At 41.0% G+C, this 25528-nt stretch overlaps 1 long non-coding RNA gene across 2 annotated transcripts in view; it reads right to left on the bottom strand.

The window, feature by feature from the left end:
* The window catches only part of LOC144616190 (uncharacterized), an 89460-nt gene that overhangs the window by 5243 nt on the left and 58689 nt on the right, over window positions 1-25528 (bottom strand). For both annotated transcript variants that reach the window (XR_013555304.2, XR_014137573.1), the window contains 2 exons: window positions 5204-5282; window positions 2802-2861 (listed from right to left, as the gene is read on the bottom strand). This is a non-coding gene — a long non-coding RNA (uncharacterized LOC144616190). The remainder of the gene's footprint in view (window positions 1-2801; window positions 2862-5203; window positions 5283-25528) is intronic.

Genomic DNA, 25528 nt, shown 5'->3' with positions numbered 1-25528 from the left:
GGTCACTAAATATTTGCCAGACCTGAGTACTACCCCTCAGACCAAAACTTCAAGACAAGCCTCCTTTACAGAAGGACTGGGGAATGTATCCCAGTCTGCTGTCTGTGCAGTGCCCTGGGGGATGACAGCCTAACAAGAACCATCTCTCTGATTGTTACAGTCTCTTGGGGCCCAGGAATGCAAGCGCCCCTGGCCACCAGAGCCAGGCAATCAAGGGGCATCCCTGAGGTGACAGCTGCAAAAACTGGAGCTCCAGACACAAAATGCAGGACACCAGAATCATGTAACGCTCCCTCCAGGAGACACGGGCACTCTGGAGTGCAACAGAGGGCGAGAATGAAGACAGCACCTGCCCTATGAGGTCTCTGGAAAGAATTACTGTCGCCCCAAGATGCGTTCCTAATCAGAAGCCCACCCCTCAGGCCACACTCATGATGATCAGCTAATAGGCTTCCAGCACAGACAAACCCAGTTCCTGGGCTTGTTGCCTCTTGTGGTGCCCTAGGGGTGGTAAATGTTTAAGAACTGTTTCTCTGTTGGGGTGCCTGGGTGCTCAGTCAAACATCTAACTCTTGGTTTCAGCTCAGATCACCATCTCACGGTTCATGAGTTCGAGCCCCGTGATCCAGCTCTGCACTGACAGCATGGAGCCTGCTTGGGATTCTCTGTTCCCCTCTCTCTCTGTGCTCCTCCCCCCTCAAAATATATAAATAAGCATTAAAAAAAAAGAACTGTTTCTCAGTTGGTTATAGTCCTGTAGAATTCATGGGCATAAGCTCTACTGGCAACAAAACCCAGGCAATATAGAAATGCCTCCTGGCAGAAGTCAGAAAAATCAGGGTGATAGACAGGGGTAGGAGCTCCTACGTGGGGGACATGGATTATTACAATCCTATGGGACCAGGAACACAAGGTCCTCTGGCCTCCAGAGACGGGTGGCCAAGAGGCATTCCTTAGACTACTTTGTAATAGCTTTGGTTTTCAGTCAGAATAAAAGCAACCTTGAACTAAGTCCATGCTGTCCTTTTTGGCCATTTTTACTGCTAGTCAGACCTCACCCACATACATGCCATTCTTCCTCTCCCTCTCCCTAGGCAGAGACATTGCTAATGCATCACAGCACTCTTTCCTGCCAAGTCCAAATGTGCCCCCATGACTCTTAATACCACACTTAGACAGCCACTGCCATCCAACCAGAGTTAGCAAGATTGGACCTAACTTGCCAACTCTGAGACTGAATTTTATGCAGAAGACAGAAATATTAAACAACTCCAAGCTAAAGGAAGTAGGAAACCAAAACCTGTCTGTGCTATCGCTATTTTTTCAAACCAGAGAAGGCACGCAATAAAGAGTATGGCTACGTGTCGGCTATCTCACTTCAGATTTTGATTGTTCTCACGGCTTTTCAATATCACATCTATTTTAAAGTTTCCTCTCCATTTCCAAGGTGCTTCTGATTCATTCCCTTCTCATATCCCCTTAAACATGGTGGCCACTCAGTGGCTCTATCTGGCCTCTCCACCTAAGAGCACTTCTCCATTTTAGACCTTCCAACATTTAATACCCTCTCAGTGTCACCATCAATAGAGCTGTGAGTGAGCTCAACCTTTCCCTGGAAGTGGTGATTTAATGTGTGAATTATACAGTTATTAGAATGGGTGTCAGGGAAACAGTGTAATATATGTAATGTGGAGGCTGATGGGCCGGAGGAGCTGGAACCGTCTGGATGATTTCTGGCACTTCTTTTAATGCTATGTCAGTTATTCTTATGACCAATCATTCAAAGCTGTCTATTACCTTCTAATAATAATAATAATATTTTTCACTTAACGTTGCACCTTTCACCAGAGGATTTCAAAGAGCTTTGCAAACATTCATTAGCACTTTATGAAGTGGGCAGGTAATATATAAATACCAAGTCACATGTCCCTGAATAGCAGTCATTAATAGTTCCCTTGACACCACATTCAGGTTAGGGCAGAAACAAAATAAGACCATATAAATGAAAAGTCAGGCGTCATCATTATTGGCATTTACTGCGAATCCACAGAATCCTACCAGAGATAGGCTTCATTTTCTTGTCTCTTAGTGTGGCAGGAAGGGTGGTCTGTTTCCCCCTCTTGCTACCTCTCCCCATACACAAAAACACCTCTTCCTGAGACACGGGCAGAACAAGGTACACACAATCCAGAGCACTGGATTCTTTTAGCCTCATGACTCTATGAATCCCTGCCTGACAGGGGAAAATTCTCACTGCCCTGAAGATTATCCATACACAAGAATCCTAAATACCTTGAGCCCTACCCGCAGAACAAAACAGAATGGTTGAAATGCATACCAGAGGCTAGGAAGGGAATGCTGCCAGACCCCAGGAGGGAGGGAGGGGAGTCAGGACAAGTAGCTTGGGTATGAGCGATGACCACCTGAGAAGCAAGCACAAGAGGTGACCCTGAGAGCCAAGGTTCCCAGTACCCCGGGTGAGGAGCTAGAGGCAACAGGGAGAGGAGAGGAGTCATCTCTAACCCCCATCCTCTGTGTAATTTGTGAGAATTAGAAGATATGATTAGAAATAGAACCAAGAGCTGGCTCTGCACATTCTTCTTGACGTGTGTGTGTGTGTGTGTGTGTGTGTGTGTGTGTGTATCCACCTACCAGGATATTAGACTAGGCCAGATTAGGCTATGGTAATAAACATCCTCCCAAATCTTCAGGCATTAACACAACGAAAGTTTTGTTCACACTAAATCCACTACAGGTCCAGGGGGCTTGTCAGGACATCTGTTCCCCATGTAGTGGCTCACCATTCCAGGCTCCAGTCTTGGGTTTCTCCAACTCAACATGATACTTCTTAGTTGACCATGCTAGGAGAAAGACAGAAAATAACACACCAGCATTTAATTCCTTTCCCCAGAAGGGACACATGTCATTTTTATTTCCAGCCTATTAGCTAGAACTAGTCACTCTGTTCCACCCAATGAATGGAAGGGAAGGAAAACATACTCTTTCATAAGTCTGAGGAGGGGAGGAAAATTGGAAATATCAGTGAGCATTAGTGACGTGTATTACAGCTAGTAGGCACACACTACTGGTTTGGTTCGGTACCGAGGCAGCAGAATCTTCTCTAAACCTCAAAAACAACGTCATCGAGGATAGCACAAGAGTGTACCATACCTGGGTTGGTTTGCCTTGCCTCATGCTCTGTGGACTTGATCAGTTTGAACGTAAATAAAACCTCAACATGATATAGCCGATACAGGTAGGGGTGGCTTTGTTACTTCCTGCACAAACCTTTCTTTCAAAAATTATTCCTGTCATGCTTTCTCTCTTATTTTTACCCAGTAATAAAGGAAAGTCTAGGTTAACATATTTCTCCTTCCCCAATCCCAAATTTCCTTTACACAAAGAGTGTTCTCTGACTACAAAAACAGCATGCAATCTATGGCAAATCCATTGAGCCAATATTTCCATGCTTTCTAAGAAAGTTCTGTCCTCTCCTTGAAATTCAAGAAATGATGATCATTACTCTGACTTATGTGATATTCAGTCTTGATTACCCACCAATGCATTATCCATATGCATTGTTAATCATTGTTGATATTATTCGGTTAGGAAGATATTTTTCATGTAAATTCACACACTATCTCTTCTTTTAAAAAAAAGGGACTTTTCTTATGGAAGGTTTTTTCTTAAACCAAAACAGATTTTGTATGCTCCCTATCAGAAAAAGTATGAAACACCAATGTACTAACTCCCTTCCTCCCACCCCTTTTGAGCCCCCTCAACCTTTCGTTCTCACTTAGAAGCTCATACAGAGCAGAGTCTACTGTGTCAGAAATACGCCAAGGCAAAGAGGAAGAAAAGGAGAACTCCTCAGGTCGCAACCTAATTCCCAGCAATCTTTCATTCTAATTCTTTCTAAAGGTGGACAGAATGGATTCAAGAAGTATAAGACTAAACACAGGGGACTGTTTCCATACTTCCTGTCTATGTGACTTTGGGCAACTTAATTTCTTAACTAATCTGTTTACCTATCTGTAGAAATGAAACAATAATACTGCTGACATCATAATATTGTCATAATGAATACATGAAATTATGTATCTGTGACATGGCACAAAGAAGGTATTAAAATTTATCTCCACTTTCTGAAAAGTTTGCTCCATTTACCTCTCCCTCTCCTTTTCTCAATTTCTCCCTCCTTCCTCTCTTCCCACCCCTAACCTTTCCCAAGGCAAAAATTGAGAGGCCCACAATGAACTTCCTCTCCCCAAGGCCTAATCCCATTAGGCCTTTATTCAAGACAAAGCTCCATTAGATCTTGGCCAGGTGAAATTCCATTAGGCCTTAAACAAAGGAACAAGTCTCTCATTATATATATATTAGGAGGTGTCAAGAGAGGAGCACTGCTGATAACAAATCTACACATACTATTCATTATTCCTTAATACAAGAACATGTGCAGTGATCCTTTAGCGTATCTTCCTTAAGAAAAATGGTCTTTATATTAATATTCTCTCTTCCAAGTTGAAGGAGAACGATTGCATAACAGACAGCTAAGACGTTTCAGGTGCCACATACAGAAGGTAACAAGTTAAATCCTTCTCGAGGAACTTCTACCCTCAGATTTGCACACCCTTATTAAAGTACCTCCCTCGTGCTTCCCCATGAATCTCAACCCATCTTTTGGGAAACCTCAGCCTCTCCTTCTGGAGATTTGCCTCAGTTGCAAATCCATCCCCCAGCACACCCTAATCCAAGGTATGTTTCTCCAAGTCTGAGTAGTGAAGCATACAGCAGCACCTTGACCAGGGCTTCAGCGGGAGGGTTAGTAGGGGCAGGCTCCCAGCTGCATAGCACTGCTCAGCATCAGGGGGACACACATCTACCAAAGTCAATCCATTCCTGACTTCCTGCTCTATCACTGTGAACTGAAAGCACATCTATTTATTCTCCCTAATTTTATAAGCTAATAACAGTTGGGCTAAGCAGACACATCCTCCAAAGACAAGGAATTCTCATTCGTTCATTCTACAGATATTTGTTGGGCACCTACATGTGCCAGAAACTCTCCTAGATTTGGGGGACAGTTGCTTCTCCCATGAAGCTTGCATTCCAGTAAAGGGGTGTGGTGCATATCTCCTGTTTGCCCTACCATATCCTCTCTCCCCTCTTTTCAAGCCAACTTTATGTCATGGAGACTGACCTTTATGGATTGCATCAATTGGTAGTCTTGCCCTTCAGCTTCTGGTTGGGTTAGGCCAATGAGGAGCACCAGCAGAAGTCTGGACGGAAGGAGGAGAGTTAGGTCTGAGTGTTTATTTCCCTTGACACCTTGTCTGCTGGGCCACAGTCCTGCCAAATGGCCTCTCCTGTAAATTACAGCTATTCTCTCCAGGCTCAAGTAGCTGCTCCCAGCCCCGCGCCATTCAGGCCTTGGGGTGTTAACAGCTCTCTATTATTATTGCTGCAAGTAGTACTACCTTCCCTGGTTGGTTCCCCTTCACCTCCCTAAATCTTTGGAAATGGTGCTTTTATTAACCTCTCTTCAACTGCCCCACGTGAACAGAACGTTCTTTGGGGGACTTTGTTGATGCAAGACACACAATCAAAATCATTCCTGATACTGCTTATAAAACCTAGATGATTATAGGAGGAGATAGGGTGGGGGTGGAAAGGCATTATACAGGGTAGTCAGGAAGGGCTCTTTGAGTAGGTGACCTGACTAAGGAACAGAGTGCAGCAATGCTCTGGGACAGAGCTTTCCAGACAAAGGGAAAAGCAAGTGCAAAAGATCCAAAGCAGGAATGAGCTCTGTATATTCAAAGAAGGAAAATGAGGCCAATGTAGGGAAGGAGAAGTGGGACGGTGATGCAGAAGCAGGCAAGGGCCAGATCAGGTGGAGCCCCGGCCAGGTTAAGGAGTTTAGATTCCATTTGAAGTAAAATTGAATGAGATTAAAGGGGTTTAAACAGGAGGGTGGCATAATCGGAGTTACATCTTTGATAGAATTCCCTCAATTGATCTGTGAGAAGAGGTACTTGGGGACAAGGGAGAAAGCAGGAAGACTCCATTGGAGTTGCTGGCCAACAGTTCAGAGAAGTGATGGTGAATCTGGACTAGCGTGATGTGGTAGAAATGGACAGTCAGCAGTGTTGGGATATAATACCTTTTGGAGGAAAAACTCACAGGACTTCCCAGTGAATGAGATGTCAAGAGTGAGGAAAAAAGGAATCACGGGTGACCAGGTGGTTTGGGGCTGAAGCCACTATGTATGTGATGGAGCCATTAACGGAGGTGGTAAAGACTGGGAGCTGAGAGAGGGGGCAGGTTTTTTTTTTTTTTAATTTTTTTTAACATTTATTTATTTTTGAGAGAGAGAAAGAGAAACAGAGACAAAGACAGAGAGCAAGTCGGGGAGGGACAGAGAGAGAGGGAGACACGGAATGCGAGGCAGGCTCCAGGCTCTGAGCTGTCAGCACAGAGCCCAACGAGGGGCTCGAACTTACAGACCGTGTGATCGTGACCCGAGCCAAAATCAGAGGCTTAACCAACTGAGCCACCCAGGAGCCCTGGGAGGGGGGCAATTTAGATCAGACATGCAAACGCAGATGTCAGGCTAAGAGATGTAAGTGTCGGTGTTGTCAGCATATAGAGGGGGATTTAACGCAGAGGGGCTGGACAAGCTGACTGAGGGAGGGAATGCAGTTCTTCAACACCATCTAAACCTGGAGAGATGAAGAAAAATCATTTTCTAACTGCTCATAAATTTCAAGGTGCTGTTCTCTCAAGAGCGTCACTGTGTCACATTAATATGCAGAACAATGTTTAGTTTCCTCCCTTCATTTTCTATTTCCAAATTGTGTATCTTCAGGCCTGCAGAAAATAAGAAAGAGGCCCAGCCATGAGCCATATACTTTCAATAACTGTCCCTTAGAAATGCAAAGAGGTCTTGCGCTCACAGGGATGACCTGATTAAATTTTTTCCCATGAACTCTCTCTCCCCTCAATTTCTATCTGGGGGAAAGGAAGGGATAGCTTTATTCATTCTTGTATTCAACAAACATTTACTGATTGCCTATGATGGGCCAGTTTCTAGCTGCTTAAGTTAGCAGCAAACAGGGAAGAAAACAAAACCTCTGCTTTACAGTACTTACCTTCTAGTGGGAGTAGACAGAAAATAAATAATACAATTTAAAATTTTCTTTTTAATGTTTATTTATTTTTGAGAGAGAGAGAGAGGGAGAGTGGCAGAGAGAGTGGGAGACACAGAATCTGAAGCAGGCTCCAGGCTCTGAGCTGTCAGCACAGAGCCCAACGTTGGGCTCAAATTCACAGACCGCAAGATCATGACCAGAGCTGAAGTCAGACGCTCAACTGACTGAGCCACCCAGGCACCCCAACCAATACAATTTTAACAATTAAATGGTACAATGTCTTACAAACTGGTAATAGCTATGGAAAAATGACATCAGAATAAGGGGCATTCAGATCATGGAGGGGGGTTCCAATTTTAAATAGGGTGGCCAGGGGGGTCTCATTGGGTAGGTGACATTAGAGCAGTGAGTTGGAGTTGAGAAATTAGCTAAGTTGATTAGGAGAAGTGTTTCAGGCAGAGGAAACAGTAAGGGTCTAAGTCAGCAATGAGCCTGGCATGTTGAAGGCATAGCAAAGAGGTCGGTGTGACTTAAGTAGTCAGGCCTAGAATGCCCTCCTCCCCAACACCCACTGAGTCCTGTCCTCCAAAGCTCCATTCAAATCCTATCTCCTCCATGAGATAGGATTTACTGATTGCCTATGATGGGTTTTCCAAGCAGCTAGAAGCTCCATGAAGCTCTCCCCAGAGCCCACCATTCACACTAGTCTTCTCTCCAGAAGACCTCAGTACCCACAAATGAGATCACACAGCTTAGAAGTTGTCTGCAGGTATCTTTATTAATTTTGCTTCCACAAATAAACTCCAAAGCATTCTGAATTCAGGGGACCATTCTTTGTACTCTTTGTGTCATCCATGGCACATGATAACTAAATAATAAATATGATTTGATTTATTGACTAAATGAGCAATTCTTAAATCATTTTTATTTGACTTTGAAATGCAGGCACATAAATATGCATACACATATGTCTAGAATCTTCTCCCTGTCTAGCACTGACCCCTTTCCAGGATCTGGCTTTAATATCAAAAGACTGGGAACCAAGATGGACAGGAGGGATGGAAGGGTAAGGAAGCTTCACGTGATAATGATTTGTCTGAAAAATGAATGCCTGAGCCACAGAATTCAAGAATAGATTTTAAGGGGCACCTGGGTGGCTCAGTCGGTTAAGCATCTGACTTCGCTCGCGTCATGATCTCACAGTTCATGGGTTCGAGCCCCGCGTCGGGCTCTGTGCTGAGAGCTCAGAGCCTGGAGCCTGCTTTGGATTCTGTGTCTCCCTCTCTCTCTGCCTCTCCCCCGTTCATGCTCTGTCTCTCTCTGTCTCAAAAAATAAATAAACATTAAAAAAAAAAAAAAAAAAAAGAATAGATTTTAAGAATGGTACAAGAGAAGTAGAGGGAAAGGTGAAAAGGAGATTTTGTAAATTTAAAAATTTTAACCACGTGAATGTATTATTTCTTTAAAAGGGGGGATGGGGAACAGTGTGGGAGAGACTAGTCTAGGTTGGCAAAGTTGACAAATGTTTTGCTCTTCAATGGGTTTTCCAAAGTTGAAAAAGAAAGCTGATGTCCCTGGCAGTCTGCAGCATTAATTAAAAAGATGAGATTTCACTTTGCAATTAGACTTCACATTTTTCCATTCCACTTGGTGCAACCCAAGAAATAACTGTTATAGGAAGAGCCCTTTTCCATCCATCCTCACGTTGTCACTCTACATCAGAGTCAAGACTTCATCTCTTGTCGTCTAGGGGAGCGTTAGGGAAAACACCTGCACTTTGTCTCTCTCCTCTATCACTGGCTCCTCTCCACAGAAGAGGATGAGACCGGAAAGAGCAGGGCAGTCATGGGCACATTAGTCAGGGCCATTCCAGGCAGTGGGGGCCAGCTATGTCCCACGCTTTCCCTTTCCCTTTGCACTTGGCCTCTCAGATCTGCATGTACTCAACAACATGGATAGCTGTGTTTCCTCTCCCAACCAGTTTGTGGCAGGTCTGGCCAGGTCTTGACCTTTGTAAATGTGGGTTGAGAATGGTTAGGTCAGGACTGGGAAAGTATCAAAGGTTCTGCCTTGTAGAAGAAGGAAAAGGCTTTGCCACATCTTCCAGCTCTCCTAGTAATAAAGCTGATCATCATTTTGCTCCTTGTGTTCTCAATTGGTTAAGAACCTACAGAAAGGGAAGAGGGATTCATTAGCACCCTCAGACTTCCAACATAGTTTAAATCTCCTGATAATAAGGCATCTTAGGGAAGTCCCTAAGATTTCAAAATTCAAACACATCAGCACTGTTCTATCTAGTGATAAAGTGATAAAGCAAGATGATTCCATAACCATTGTTCCAAGAAACAGTGGCAAATGTTTCATGTAGTAAGATTGTCAAGGAGATTTTTCCAACTAAGAAATCCTCCAGAGTATTCATTTTAACAAATAAGAAGTAAGACTATTAAAGATATATTTTAGTGCTGATGAAAATTTTCTAATCAGCACCACACGTCACCTGCACTAAGGCACGGAGAAGGACACAACATCACTTCAGTGGTATTCCTAACAAAGATGCAGAACTTGAAATAGGCCATAAGGAAACAATCAGACAAACCCAAATTGGGGGACATTTAAAAAATAAGGGACCAGTCCTATTAAAAAATGTCAATGTCAGGAAATACAAAGAAAAGACCAAGGAATGCCTGCAGCCTCCAGTAGGAGGCTAAGGAAACATTGACATCTGAATACAATGAATGATCCTGGAGTGAAAAAAAATAATTGCCAGAAAGGACACTTTGGGGATAAGGGACAAATTTGAATATGGACTGCATGTTAGATAATGGCCTTGTATCAACATGAAACTTACTAGATTTAATAAGTTCATGATGTTGATGCACTTAATGTTCTTAGAAATTGTTTGCTGGCAAACCATAAGAGACTCTTTATTTATTTATTTATTTATTTTTTAATGTTTATTTATTTTTGAGACAGAGACAGAGCATGAACGGGGGAGGGTCAGAGAGAGAGGGAGACACAGAATCGGAAACAGGCTCCAGGCTCTGAGCTCTCAGCACAGAGCCTGACGTGGGGCTCGAACTCACGGACCACGAGATCATGACCTGAGCCGAGGTCAGACGCTTAACCGACTGAGCCACCCAGGCGCCCCATAATAAGAGACTCTTAAGTACAGAGAACAAACAGCGTTGCCAGAGGGGTGTTGTGTGGGGGGATGGGCTAAATAGGTGATAGGCATTAAGGAGGGCACATGTTGGGATGAGTACTGGGTGTTATATGTAACTGATGAATCACTAAATTCTACTCCCGAAACCATTATTACACTGCATGCTAACTAACTTGGATTTAAATTCAAAAAGAAAAAAAGAAAATGTTCACTGATACCATCATGATCTCTGCAATTTACTCCCAAAGGTTCAGCAAAAGATAAGTAAATAAAATACGTTATATATCATACATCATATCATAGATAGGCATAGATACAATGAAAGTGGCAAAATAGTAACAATAGGTAGATCTAGGTGAACATACATGGCAATTCATTATATTGCTATTGCGACTTTTCAGCAGATAGGAAACTTTTCAAATTAAAAGGTGAAATTAAAAAAAAAAAGATACTCCCAACAAGATACCATAACTCTTACGTATTCTTCACACTTTGAGAGAGGATTAAATAAGTCTTGAGGATACCATAAGAGATAGAAAATCATTTTGTAACAAATCCCCTGTGTCTCAGCGTACGGAGGCTGTAATTTAGGTCACCTCACATGGGGATCTGTCTGAGCCACTGCTTTCCAATCTGCATGTCAAAAACAGACCCAGGGTAGAAAGTGGTGGCCCATAAATTAAGACTTGATCCAACTTGTTCCACCTGGGGGCCATTTGTCAGCCCTCTTTATTTTCCATCCTTCCATGGGCTTGCTTCCTCCCATCTTCCCCACCCCTCCTTCAGTTTGTCACTATGTTTTAAAAATACAACTGTGCCTTCATAAGGGCATTAAAAAAAAAAAAAAATCAAAAAATTACCCAACAGTCAGACTCAGCAACATTGCAGATTGTGTTTTTAAAACATATTCACACTGCCCTCAGGCCTTTGCCAAGGAGATAGATGTGTATAAATGCACTTTATGAGAGGTTTTTTTGTGATACCAGTTTTTATAAATTTCCTTGAAAAGGGTCCAAGACAGACATGCCTTATGCCAAAGGGCATTAAGGTGGGGGTTCAATATATAATTATGACTACTTCATACAATCCATTTCCATCATAAATATCAGGTGATTTGCAACTTTCAATTTTGGTTACAGAGTCAGGAAATCTCCCCCTCCTCTTCAGCAGCCCCTCCCCAAAGTGATGCAACACTTACGGTCCCCTCAATATGTGTCAGGCACTGTGCTCCAGAAACATTATCTTATTGGATATTCATTACATTATTAAGTATATGGTATTATCTCTATTTTACAGACAACAAATTGAGGCTCAAGTGCTTAAGTCCCTTGCCCAAAGACACACAACGTGTGCCCAACACAACGTGCTGATAGGGTAACAGAGCCAGACCAAAGGCCAGAGCTACCTGACTCCATAGTCCAGATCTTAACTACATACCTATTTCCCATTGTCTGCAAAGCACCATCCTGGCTTCCTTTGACCAACATAAGGCCATGAGACTCCACAATCTTGAGAAAATTCTAGGAGATGCCAAGTAGGAAAACAAAGACATTCCGTACCACAGGAAGAATAAAAAGCCGTTTCTGTTTAAACCCTCACTTTTTTGAATTGCTTGAACTTCACATTCACAGGGAAAAAAAAAAAGCCACTACATTTTACTGCCATTTGTTCTCTTATTGAGATCTTCCTGGACAGTTCACGATGGTCTTTTGAGCCAGAATCAAGTTCTTCTGCCATCTAACCAAAACTTCAAAATGCCAGTTTTGTACAGACTATACCAAAAGCTTCAGGGCATAACTCACACATAAAAAAGTACAAGACTGAATATGAAAATCTGAAATACACACTGCATAAGTAATGACAGTAAAAAGCCAATGATATTTTAAAGATATTTTAAAGATTTAGTATTTATCATTGTAACACAGCTTTTCTGTTTGATGTTATACAAAGCAATGAGCTCACTTCTGAATCAATGCTATTTTATTGCTTGCTGTTATATTTATGGAATGTTACTGTGAACAAAGCAGAGCAGGCCAAGTCTATTCCCAACATAACCTATAAATAATGTAAGTAAATAAACTAAGCAAATCTTCATGAAGCAATGCATTATTTACTATTCCTTGTTGCTGAAATATGAGTTTAAATTTTGGTTACATATTAATGTGAGATCTTAGCCATTTCTAGGTCTCCCAGGGGAGTCAAATCCTGAAGTTTAACTCAGAATTAACCTTGCATGCCTTCCCGACTCTGTAACTAAAAGCCACATTCCTCTCCATAGCCAGAAGCTAGCCTATGTAAGCACTGTGGCCATCATAGGCCAATGACCTCAAATTAGCCCAACAAAGACTATATTAGCATCACAGTGTAACTGTCCCAAGTGGGTGTTCTATAGTCTTTGGCCAGTTGGGTTTTGCAAGACAAAATCACATGGAGGACCGATTGAGACTATTTTACTTTCATACATTATACTCTGAATGGGAGTCACTCAAACTTTCTTCAAGTTTCAGAGTGTTTTTAAAGATTCATTCATTCATTCACTCAAAAATTATGAGTTGAGTGCTACCATAGTGCCAAGTTCTGTTCACATTAGGATATCACAGCAAACAAGACTGGTAAGGGACTCTTTACAGAGATCACAGTCATACAGGAGTAGAGAATTTGATAGCAAGCAAGTAAACAAATGAGCAAGATAATTTCAGTAGTAAGGAAGAAAATAAAAGAGAGTAATATGATAGAAAATGATGGGGTCACTTTAGAAAGGGAAGTTAGAGAAGGTTTCTGTAAGGAAGTAACATTTGAACTGAAGCACCCTAAAGACTGGTAACTTTAATCAGAGTTTCTCCTTATTTCTCCTTCTCCCCGCTCTTTTTTTATGTGTTCACTGGCAGCTAAGAGCCACTGATCCATGAGGAAGGGATAGTTCAAGCCCCGGTGAGAAAACATTCATTCCAAGGTAAGTTCAGGTGGAGTCCCCTTGCAGAGAGGAGATGAGAATAATGGTAGGCAATTGCCAAGGAGTGGGCAGCCATCCCTCACAGAGAGGGATGATGCCTGGGAACACAACTCAGCGGCAAGAGACAGATGAGCGCAGGGTGTGGGTACCAAGGGATCACAACAGAAGTAGAGGCAGGACAGCAGAGTTGCAAACAAACCAAAGGTGAGTGCAGCCATTGGCAGCTTGGGTGGACTCAGGAGGAAGGGTCTGGGGTATGGTCTGAAAAGACACTGCTGAGCTGAAGGCAGGAGGTCCTGACCTAGAGGCCAACCGGTCTCCATCACCTCCTTCATTCATTCTTAAGTGACCCTTACTTGGGATCACTCACAGCAGAAGTCGTCTCACAGCCCCAGGATGCTGGAGGTTTTACTTTCATGACGGGGTTGTCCTCATCTCTTACCATGCTCCCTGATAGACTTAATTACTTGAAATGAAACAACCAGAAAACATCTCCAGAGGTTTCCCAATCGATGCCCCACCTCTAGACAGAATAAATTAACAAACTACCCAGGACAGGGATTAAAAGCTTTGTCAGATGACCATGCCCTAAGTAAATTTGTGAATGGAGCGCAAGCTGCCTTTCTACCTACGATTGTAGTACCCTTCACTGTGTGAGGTTAATGGGCCATCTTTTCCTCATGTCTAACATTTATTTCAAGCTGTCTGCACCTGTTTTATTAGTCTGCCCCCCTCAGTAAAGTATCAGGTGGAAAAGACTATAATAAATGAACTCATTCTAAGTAGTCAAGGACTAAAAAAATGGTTTAACGTTAATCAATTGTAAGCATTATTAAAGATTTATCCATAGAATGAAAGTGAGACAAAGGAGGAAGAATGGTTGCCATCTACCAAGGATGCTAAATAAGCCAATTAAAGAAAGAGCACGTAAGAAAGACACGAGAAATTATTTTTATTTATTTATTTTTTAAAGTTTATTTATTTATTTTGAGAGAGAGGGAGAGCACACAAGCAGGGGAGAGAGAAAGGGAGAAAGAATCCCAAGCAGGCTCCATGCTGTCAGCACAGAGCCTGACACAGGGCTCGATCCCACGACCGTGAGATCATGATGGGAGCCAAAATCAAGAGTTGGACACTTAACTGACTGAGCCACCCAGGCGCCCCTGATTATTTTTATTTTTTATTGACATATACATAAGAAAAGTATGCTTATCATAATCATACAGGTCAATGAAATTTTCAAATTTCTTGTACTGAGCACCTAGATCAAGAAATTGAGCATGACAAGCACCTCCCCTCATGCTCCTTCCTGTTACTCCTGCTCCCAGGGGCAGCCACTTTCCTGACTTTCAGCCCCATTGATGAGTTTTGCCAGCTTTTGAACTTTATGTAAATGGAATCATAGAGTATACTCTTTGGTGCCTGGCTTCTTGTGCTTAACATTATGTTGTGAGATTTGTTCATAATGTTTCATGTACTTACAATTCTTCATTACCATTGCTGTATAGGATAAGAAGTTGTCTTATAAATGTCAATATTTGACCCTCAAGACTGAATCCTAAGCACACTTAAAGGGGAAAAATATAAACTCATCCCCAGAGTAAAATTAGCTCCCTTGGCAGAAATCATTTTTATTTTGTTCATTGAGCACTGAGCTCATAATGCATTCTCTTAGACTTTCTTATTTAATTTGAAATTTACATCTGAGCTACTCTTAACATCAGGATACAGACAAATGACTTCAAGTCACAACCCTTTCTCACTATGAGAGAAATGAAGCCAAGCTGTTCTCTTGCTCCAATTTTATTTCTTCTCTCACAAGTAACTATGCTTGAAGATACACCAAGAACAGCTGCCAACAACCCATCCTCTGGGACACTCATCCAGCTCAGCCAGTCAGTCATTTGTTGGCATGCATTCATAGGTTGCAAACATCAAAAAGTGCTTGTGATCATTACTGAGGCAATTCTAAGCCTTGCAAACACACACGCAAACACACACACACACACACACACACACACACACACACACACACACACTCCAAAGGCCTGGGCTACTATGCTAATTCCCCAGCGTGCTTTGTCCATGCCACCAGCTTGCCTCTCCTAAATAACTCGCCCCACATTAGACACCAGGGGCATAGTGAATATGGGGAATGGTGGCGTTGTACTAAGAGATGCCCAGTTCTTACTGGATACCAAACCAACTCTAATTTTTACTAGGACAGCAGTAACATGAAAAATGAGACAGGTAGAAGTTGGCATCAATTTGATTTTAGTTGTCATGCCAACTCTGGCAGGAAATGGTCAGGGCCAGCCTATGAAAATTTCTAATCATTGAGTATCTTGAAAACCAGAGATTTCAAAACAGCAGAACATTTTGATACTTACAGCTATATGATACTTATGGTTCAGTACAACAGCCTGTAAAGCCCTCAAAGGTCTTCTAAATTGGTGGGAGAAAAGAACATTTCCATTTGGGATAGGTTTAGTGCCCTTTGCCCATATTGACAGGCAATATTGTGGAGCAGTAGGAAGAACACCATATTCCAAGTCAGATATGAGAGTTGGAGCATAGCATTACTGGCTGTGAGACTGGTGTCCTTTGAGAACTTTCAGGCCCTAGGCCTCTTCTTTTTGGAGGCTGACCCCATATAATTTCCCAGCCAAAGGACTTTTTATTCTAACTTTTATAAATTGTTCTCACTGTCCAATGTAATTGGTTTTAACATTGGTAATTTGAGTAGAAAGGAAAAGTGCTTGGGATTTGGGGATCTGGGTTTTTGGGATCTTTGGGAAGGCTTACTTCCCAGAGTATATTTTGAAAAATATTACCTAATTAGATGAGAACTGACCCATTCTCAATAAGCTGGTTTTCTAGGGGCGCCTGAGTGGCTCAATTGATTAAGGGTCAGACTTTGGCTCAGGTCATGATCTCATGGCTCCTGAGTTCAAGCCCCATATTAGGCTCTGTGCTGACAGCTCAGACCCTGGAGCCTGCTTCGGATTCTGTGTCTCCCTCTCTCTCTGCCCCTCCCTTGCTCCCACTCTGTCTCTCTGCCTCTCTCAAAAATAAATGTTAAAAAAAAATTTTTTTTTTAAAAAGGTGGTTTTCTATTCTTAGGCAAAAAAAAAAAAAAATTTAGGCAGAAGCAAGAAGTAATGCCAATCTGACAGTGCACTAACTTATTTGGTCTTTTAACATTTTAAATAATTTGTTTTAATTTAAAAGGAGTAAGTGCTCACTGTAACAAGTGACACAAGCTAACAATATATTTTTAAAAGTTATGCATCTCCCTCTTCATTTCCCTCTATCCTTACCTTCTTCCCAGAGAAAACCAATAGTAACAGCCAGCTGAGCCCTTTTATTCCTTTTTTGGTTTATATAAAATATAGATACAGAAATTGGATCATACTCTTCACATAATTTTGCAGCTTGCTTTTCCTTCTTGAATTACATTATGGACATCCTTCCAAACCAATAAATAGAGGTGGAATTCATTCTTTTAAATGGTTGCATAAAATTCCAATATATGGATCTCCTTATTCAATAGTCCTATTGATGAAAAGTGATGTTGTTTCCAGTTTTCTTGTTTGTTTGCCAATAAAAGCAATGCTGTAATAAATATTAGTATACATGTCCTCATATACCAGTGCTTTATTTCTATTGGCTAGAAGCCCACTCACTTTGCAAGGTCAAAGCTTAAGTGCATTACTCATTTTAATAAAGATCGTATTACTTTCTTTAATACATCCAGACTTGATTTCTTATATGACGACGTAGGGATTATAAATTTTGTTGTCTTCCACATGGGTAGTCACTTTTGCCAGGACCTTTTATTAAATAAACCATGCTTTTAATAAGCTGCAATGCCACTTTTGATACATGGTAAATTCTCATCAACACCTGGATCTTTTTCTGGTGTTTTTAACTATGTTTCTCTGATCTATTCATCTGATTTGATGCTGATACCAAACAATTTTTTACCATCATGGCTCTGAAATTAGTTCTAATATCTAGTAAGTATGTCTTATTATTCTTTTGCACAATTTTTCTTGACTATTTTAAGATACTTATTCTGCCATTTGAACTTAATTATTCTCTTTTTAAAAATCCCATTAGGTTTTTGAATGAAATTGCAAATATGTGTTCAATGATTTCCAAAGAATTAAAAATTTGGGGCACCTGGGTGGCTCAGTCTATTGAGCATCCGACTCTTGAGTTTGGCTCAGGTCATGACCCCAGGGTCATGGGATCAAGCCCTGTGTTGGGCTCTGTGCTGAACATGGAGCCTGCTTAAGATTCTCTCTCTCTCTCTCTCTCTCTCTCTCTCTCTCTCTCTCTCTCTCTCCCCCTCTGCCCCTCCCCCCTGCTCGTGCTCTCCAAAAATAAAATAAAAAAGAAAGAATTGAAAATTTTACGGTTTGAAGTATGCCTCTCCATTTATTCAATAAGATTTTTTAGGTTTTTTTTAAGGGGGGTACAAATCTTATAAAATTATTCCTATGTAGTTTGAATTTTTGTTGCTATTATCAATGGAAGATTTTTTCAAAGTCTATTTCTAGTTGACTAATATGAATAAAAGGAAAAAATATATATTGTGTATATTCATCAAATAACAAAACACCTCACCAAAAGCTCCCATATAACATAGTATTTTTTTTAGTACCATGGGTTTGCTAAATATCTAGTCATACCATCTCCAAATACAGCAATCTCATCTCTTCTAATATTTATACTTATCATTTACTTCTCCCATCTTATTTCATTTGCTACTACCTCCAAATCAATGTAAATAACTATGGTCATAGACGGGAGCCCTATTTTGTCCCTGATTTTAAGCAAAATAACTTCATCACTGGATTATTACATTTGCTAAAAGAATGTGATAATCTTTTCATGCGTAAGTAAGTTTTCCTATATTCTTATTTTGCTTGTAGTTTTATCAAGAATGGCTATTTAATCTTATAAAATTATATTATAGTATCTAATGATCGAATAATCCTATGATTTTTTTCCCTCTTTTAGTTTGTTGATTTAAAGAACTATCATGTAGATTTTCTGATATTAAAACACATTTACATTACAGAAATAAATCCTACTCAGTCATGGTGTGTTATTCATTTTATACAGGACTAGATTCAGTAAACTAAGGTTTAGTTAGACTTTTTGCAACCATATTTCTAAGTGAAACCAATACATAAATATCAGATTACAATGGCTTTGTAAAATGAACTAAGGAACGGTCCACTTTCTTTCCATGGCCTGAAATTATTAAATAACATAGAAATTTTCACTTTATAATAACTTGGAAAAGCATTGTCAGATATTATTAGGGAGGATATTATTGTTATACGGTTTTTAAACATGACAAGGAGTAGATGTTTGGAAAAATCTGTAAATTGACTAAAGTCAAGAAACCCCTAAGGGGTAAAGCTAGGAATGGAACACCAGGCTTCTGATACCAGAACTGGATCTTGATCTACCTTGTACCACCTTATGTCTCCAGGTAAGACCCTCAATTTTAGACCTGAACAAAGGTTAGCAGAAACCCCATAGCAGGCCCAAGAAAAGAAAGCCACCCTTTGGACTCAATAGAGCAATAATAAGCTTTGCAAAGGCTTCTGAGAAGCCACAACCAAAGAGCAATCCTCTTGGTGTTTGGTTCTTCGAAACGGGATCACCCAGATGGACCACTAACAGTGATTCAAGATGGCAGATGCACTGAGGCAACCAGTAGGACTGTACATAACTGGGGGATGATAATTCATGTATATGCAGTCCTTTATAATTTACAAAGAGTATATTCAAAAAGGTTAGGTCACTCGTTAAAGATTATATCTACCACCCTGTAACTCCTTAAATCATGCTCCTTGTATGTTTCCTTCACAGCATTTATCATTCTTATTGCAATTATTGTACTCATTTGTGCTATTTGTTCTTTGCCTTCCCATTCCTCCCCAACCACAACAGAGGTAATACAAAAGCAGAGGCCATACTGTATTACTGTTTTATCCGCAGGTCTGAACACAGCAAAAAGACATTTAAGACATATTTGTGATGTGACTGAAAAAATAAATACCATCTACCATTTATACCTGAAGATCCCTATTTAAATCCTATATAGAAAGAACACCAGCTTTCCCTCCAGATATGGTGGAACCGCTACACACACGCTTAGGAATAACACCGCTCCTGCCTCTCTAAATATAAATTGTGCTATACATCCAAGTCAGGGCTCTCCATATCAATCTTATACAATCACCTTATTTGACAGTGACATCCTTTTTAAAGGCAAATCAGTGTGAACTCTCAATATCCCAAATTAGATCAAGCACACAAGTTCAAATGAGTTGGCCATTAATTACTCACCACCACTGGACCAAGTTTGAAACCACCAGATCTCATTTTTCATTGGGCTGACATCCTGAAAGGCACCATTTATCAGGAGACCTCCCTTGTATTTTTTTCTTTTTCCTCCATTGTTTCCCTGAATTAACCAAAGCAATATTAAATAAGTTGCTAAATACAGATATTAGCTCATTTGTAGCTAATTATTATAGGTAAATGGTGCAGTAAATGAAGTACCCTACACCCTCCCCTGGCCTTTTTTTTAAAGCTTTTGTGATGTTCTCCAGGTAAATCCCATGCATAATGTAAGAGTGGCAATGTTGTTTGCATAATAAGCTATTTTCTACCACAGAAGCAGAAACATTTTATCGCTATAGAGAAAGCTCAAATTATGAATACATTTTCATATAAGTTGATTTATGTGAAAATTACAAATAAATGCAGAGCTGAGCTGCAAGTGAATTGTTTGTTCCCAGTTCAAGGAGTGGTGTTATTTGAAATTAAAAAAGAAAACAACTCCACCACATCCTGCTAAGAGAAATATTTTTAATGTTATTCAGACTGAAGCACATACTATATGATCCAAGAAGAAAAGCATTACCTGGTCTGGCAGTAGGACCTGAGAACGCAAAAGCTAAGATAAATATGTTCAATGATTTTGGAAGCCATCTTTTCATGAATAAAAATATACATGACATATATAGATATAGATATATATCTATGATATATGTATTCCATTATATATGTATTCTTACTTGCACTTGGGGTGCAAAGATTCTCAGCAAACTCTAACTACTTCTTTCAATAGTCAAAAGAAGTTGAAGGAATGAATGGAAGCCCATTATCATCTTGGCACAAGTAAAAGCTAAATGTGTATTGAAGACATGAAAATGGTTTTGTGTAAGCCCCAAAGCTTCTCAGACACCTGCAGGACTCTCAAAGTGGGATGCACATTTCTAATACCAGGCAAATCACTTACCTTACTAGAAGCCCCCTTAACCATTTTAACCAGTACAGTGTTTGGCATCTAACTAGTTGATCTGTAATAGGGATATAAAGCTCGCCACAAAGCTAACATCTAAGATGTGGAGGAGTTGGGTTTTAGGGAAAAGAGACATCAACATGGCACACTGGACACATCCACACAGTAAAATAAATGTGACCTGTTTAACAATTCAGGCAATATGTCTGTACTTTTCCTAGCCCTTTAAACTTCCCTGTATTATCCTCATGATGGACCATGATCACAGAAAACACTCCAACCAGGCTATTGCCACACACCTCAGCCCACTTATGCTTGTTTAAATGCTAACTAATTTCTTATCTTTCAAGTTCTTAGTTCTGATAATGATCTCTGACTCCCTTCACATTTTGCAGCCCTTCCTAGCTCCCAAATGGGCTTACTGGTGTCTTATTCAGTTCTTGGCTCCGTGAGCTCCCCAGAATCTGATTGATGTCCAAAGCCTCGAGAGAATCCTATTTCCTGCCCCAGCCAAATACTCAGCCCCACCAAACACCACTGCCCCTTCCTGTCTTCATCTCTGAACCAGAGAGGCCACTCAGAATAGTATATACAGATAGCTGGCCTAAACATGGACCTCAGAAGTCTCATCTTTACTTTCTATTTGCTGTCAATTCACTGGCTGGTCAAGAGATGTTGCATATGTAGATGTGACTTTTTGCAAGCCCTCTCTGTCATCTCTAAACCATTGATGTGTGTGTGTGTGTGTGTGTGTGTGTGTGTGTGTGTGTGTGTTGTGTGGTAAGTGTATTCCAGTCAAAGCACAGGCAGGCATCATGTAACTTGCTTGGCCTTGTTAGATCAAAAAGACCAGAGCCAGTCCCTTCTCCATGCCCCAGATTCAGGTATTAAATTACCACCCAAGGATCTCTGCTACGTCTGTTCTGTTTTATTTCGTATCTGTTTTATTTCATATTTATTTCATATCTTCTCTTCAATATTATGTCGGGAGTCTGGGTCAGATGTGAAAATAAGTAATGATGGGGAAATGCTATCTTAATTACACTGCCGTGGATTCTCACATTCAATAGGTCAACAGACAGGGAGGAAATACTTGATCCCCTATTCCCACATCCCTGAATTTTAGGCTAGCAACTTATACTTGAAGCTTAACAGTAAGAAGCCTGGAGAGGATGGTCTGTCCACATCTCTTACTCTTCTACTATCCTCTGATTCTTTCAATATGAACAGGCCAAGAATAAGCATATTTCTTTTTAAGTCAGATGAAGGGAAGACTCACTCCAATAAACACTACCACAGAGTTTGCGCCCCTTTATAACTCAGAAAGAAAAAAAGTAAAAAAGTCTTTAAAGGACAAATACTGCATGAGCCCACTCGTATGAAGTACCTAAAATAGTCACATTCACAGAGGCAGAAATTATTCCAGGGAAAGGGAGGAGGAGAAAACAGGGAGTTAGTGTTAAATGGGCACAGAGTTTCATTTTGACATCCATCTGCGGATGGACAGTAACGATGGTTGTATAATAATCTGAATGTACTTTACGCCACTGAACTGTATGCTTAAAATGGTCGGAAGGTAAATTTATGTTATGTGTATTTTGCCACACACAAGAAAATAAAGGATATTTATTGAGCTACATTTTTTAAAGTAAAAAGGACTTTTAAAAATACCAGTTTTTCAAATTTTAATAGAACAACTATTGAGTCATTGATTTATCACCTACTATTTGCCTTGCACTCTGCAAGATCCTGGGGATACTGTATTTATTGCAAGAGACAAATACTCTACCCTCATGGAGCTGAGGACTTGTGGAAAGAAATGGATATTAAAAAAAAAATTACAATCCGGGGCGCCTAGGTGGCTCAGTTGGTTAAGCATCCGACTTCAGCTCAGGTCGTGATCTCACAGTTTGTGAGTTTGAGCCCCACATCAGGCTCTGTGCTGACAGCTCGGAGCCTGGAGCCTGCTTCAGATTCTGTGTCTCCCTCTGCCCCTCCCTCTGCCCCTTCCCCACTCACTCGCTCTCTGTCTCTCTCTATCTCTCTAAAAAATAAATAAACATTTTTAAAGTTACAATTTGATGGGGGCCTGGGTGGCTCAGTTGGTTGGGCACCTGACTTCAGCTCAGGTCATGATCTCACAGTTCGTGAGTTGAAGCCCCATGTCAGCCTCTGCGCTGACAGCTCAGAGCCTGGAGCCTGCTTCAGATTCTGTGTCTCCCTCTCTCTCTGCCCCTCCCCGCCTCATGTTCTGCCTCTGTCTCTGAAAAATGAATAAACCTTAAAAAAAAAATTTTTTTAATTACAATTTGATGAGAACTTTAAAGCAAAAGGTAACGCTGTGCAGGACCATCTGGCAGATATCACCCTCCTAACCACGTCGGCAAGATCAGAAACTTGAGGGATAAAGGACAGTTCACTAGGAGAAAAGCTTCTAAAAAGATGCTCAGCCCTCCATGTGTCAATGTACCATCTCCCCACTAAGGACTCTTGGATTCTGGATTTTCTATAATGCTTATCATCCGGCAGTTTTCTGGAGACCAGGCTCACATGGAGGACAAACATCTTTCTCTTAGTTCAGTCTCAAATACCAAAAGGCATTGGGACCCAGACACTAGGCCAAGGTCAGCAATGCAAGAGATGGCATGTTAGTCTCCTCCATCACCTTTCCTTTCCAGAGTTCTCACTGGCATTCACTGAATCACGGATTTCTCTAAGGGCCCAACAAGGTTCCTTACAAAGTTGGAAGAAATCCTTAAAAAGCAAAATGGTTAGTTAAAATTTGTCATTAATAACTCGATAGTCTGTTACGTATTTTAATGTTTCCATACCCCCATGTTTACCATTCATCCAGTTAACCTTATATTTAAAGCAATTTTCCATCATTCTTGATATCTGCATTATCCCAACAAATAGCACAAGTTTGGAAGCAATATCTCCCATACTATTCCTACTTTAAACACACACACACACACACACACACACACACACACACACACACACACATACTCCCATCTCTACTAGATTATAAACTTCACAAAGGCAGGGCCCAGGTCTGTTTCATTCCTTAATGAATACTCTCAGTGGTTCCTACAATATCATAGATGCTCAATAAACAGTTCTCAGATGAATCCCCCTCTCTGTGCCAGCGTCTGAAACCCCTGTCACGCATAGCCATGACATAGTCTCTGTCATACATAGATATGAAATAGCAAGGTTTGGGAGTCAGACAGACCAAGGTTTAAATCCTGGCTCTGGCTCTGCCATTTACTAAAAATATAAATTTAGGCCAATTATACATATATCATTTTTTATTCTATTTATTGGTTATTTATTTTTGAGAGAGAGAGACAGAGCATGCACGAGAGAGGGAGAATGCAAGCTGGGGATGGGCAGGGGGGTGGGTAGAGGATCCAAGTCCAGCTCTGTGCAGACAGCAGCGAACTCAATGTGGGGCTCGAACTCAGGAACTGCAAGATCATGGCCTGAGCTGAAGTCAGACACTTAACCAACTGAGTCGCCCAGGTGCCCCAAAGCCATTTATATTAACACTCCAAACATCAGAGTCCACATCTGTGAAATGAGAATAGTAAGACATTTCTCAATGATGTTAAAGGATGGAAACAGACGGTGTACATGTGTGGCACATCGAAACACTGTGAGGAGGCACAGGTGGTTAATGCCACTTTACAGAAGACAGTGTGACCCACTAAAATAACCGCCCCCAGGATAGAACTCCATCAGCTTCATATGGTCGCGTGCTTTTTTTAATGTTTATTTTATTTTTGAGAGAGTGCAAGCAGGGGAGGGTCAGAGAGAGAGAGAGAGGGACAGAGGATCTGCAGCGGGCTCTGTGCTGACAGCAGACAGCCCAATGCAGGGCTTGAACTCACGGATCACGAGATCATGACCTGAACCGAAGTCGGACGCTTAACTGACTGAGCCACCCAAGTGCCCCCATATGCTTGCTTTTAAGCAAAGCAAAAAGGGCAAAAAGTGGAATTACTGAGACTGGGGCTTAGTCCCATTTATGAGATCAACACAATGTCTTGCGCCTCTGAGAAGGGTCTAAAAATCAAATCACAAAGGACAATACGAAACAAGCCCAGCAGTGCTTCTCAAACCAATGTGCACGTGAATATCACCTGGGGATTTTTTGTTAAAATGCAGATTTGGATTCACTGGGGTGGGAGATTCTACATTTCTAACAAGCTCCCAGATCCTGACAGCTCTGCGGGCTCCTGCTGTCTACAGACCACACTTTGAGGAGCAAGGGTTTAAAGCACTATGCAAAACACTGAGTGTTATCACTCTGAGGGCCATACCATCATAATGGTAATAGAGAACCATCTCATTTGTGTGTTCCATGCAATGACTTCCCCCAAGTACTGTGATTTTCTCTCAATGTCTTTTAAATGCCACAAAATCATACTTTGACCCCGATAATGATCATGATAAACACATCTGAATAAAAAGACCCCCCAAGCTCCTGCTAGGCAGTATCTTTAAGCTTAGTGCCATCTTGTTTGTAGTTGCCTTGGCTTTTCCCCTGTTCAATCTGCTGTCAAGTCGGTGAACCAGACTCATATCAAAGTCAATTTGAATTCATTTTGAACAATTTCAACAGATACTATTTCAAAGGGTTCTGCTAACTTCAAAAATAATATTCATTACCTGGTCGTTGAAGGAAACTGCTCTCAGGATACTGTACCCCGCCATCCCCTAATTTGGTAATTCTATCAGGAAAAGCAATTAAGTTTGTCTGACATGACTTGTTTTTATAAATCCATGATGCTTACTGTTCTTAATTTAATTCTCCTCTTACCACTTATAATTTCATTCTCATCTGACAGTTCGTATTTTCTCTCTGAGTGATTTTTCCCCCTTTATATTACTAATCATAGAAAATTCCGTGAATAACATCA

This window comes from Panthera onca, chromosome B1, assembly GCF_046562875.1.
Source record: "Panthera onca isolate mPanOnc1 chromosome B1, mPanOnc1 haplotype 2, whole genome shotgun sequence".
In the NCBI taxonomy this organism is placed as follows: domain Eukaryota; kingdom Metazoa; phylum Chordata; class Mammalia; order Carnivora; family Felidae; genus Panthera; species Panthera onca.
The sequence above is the reverse complement of the archived record's forward strand: the minus strand, read 5'-3'. Positions and strand labels throughout refer to the sequence as shown.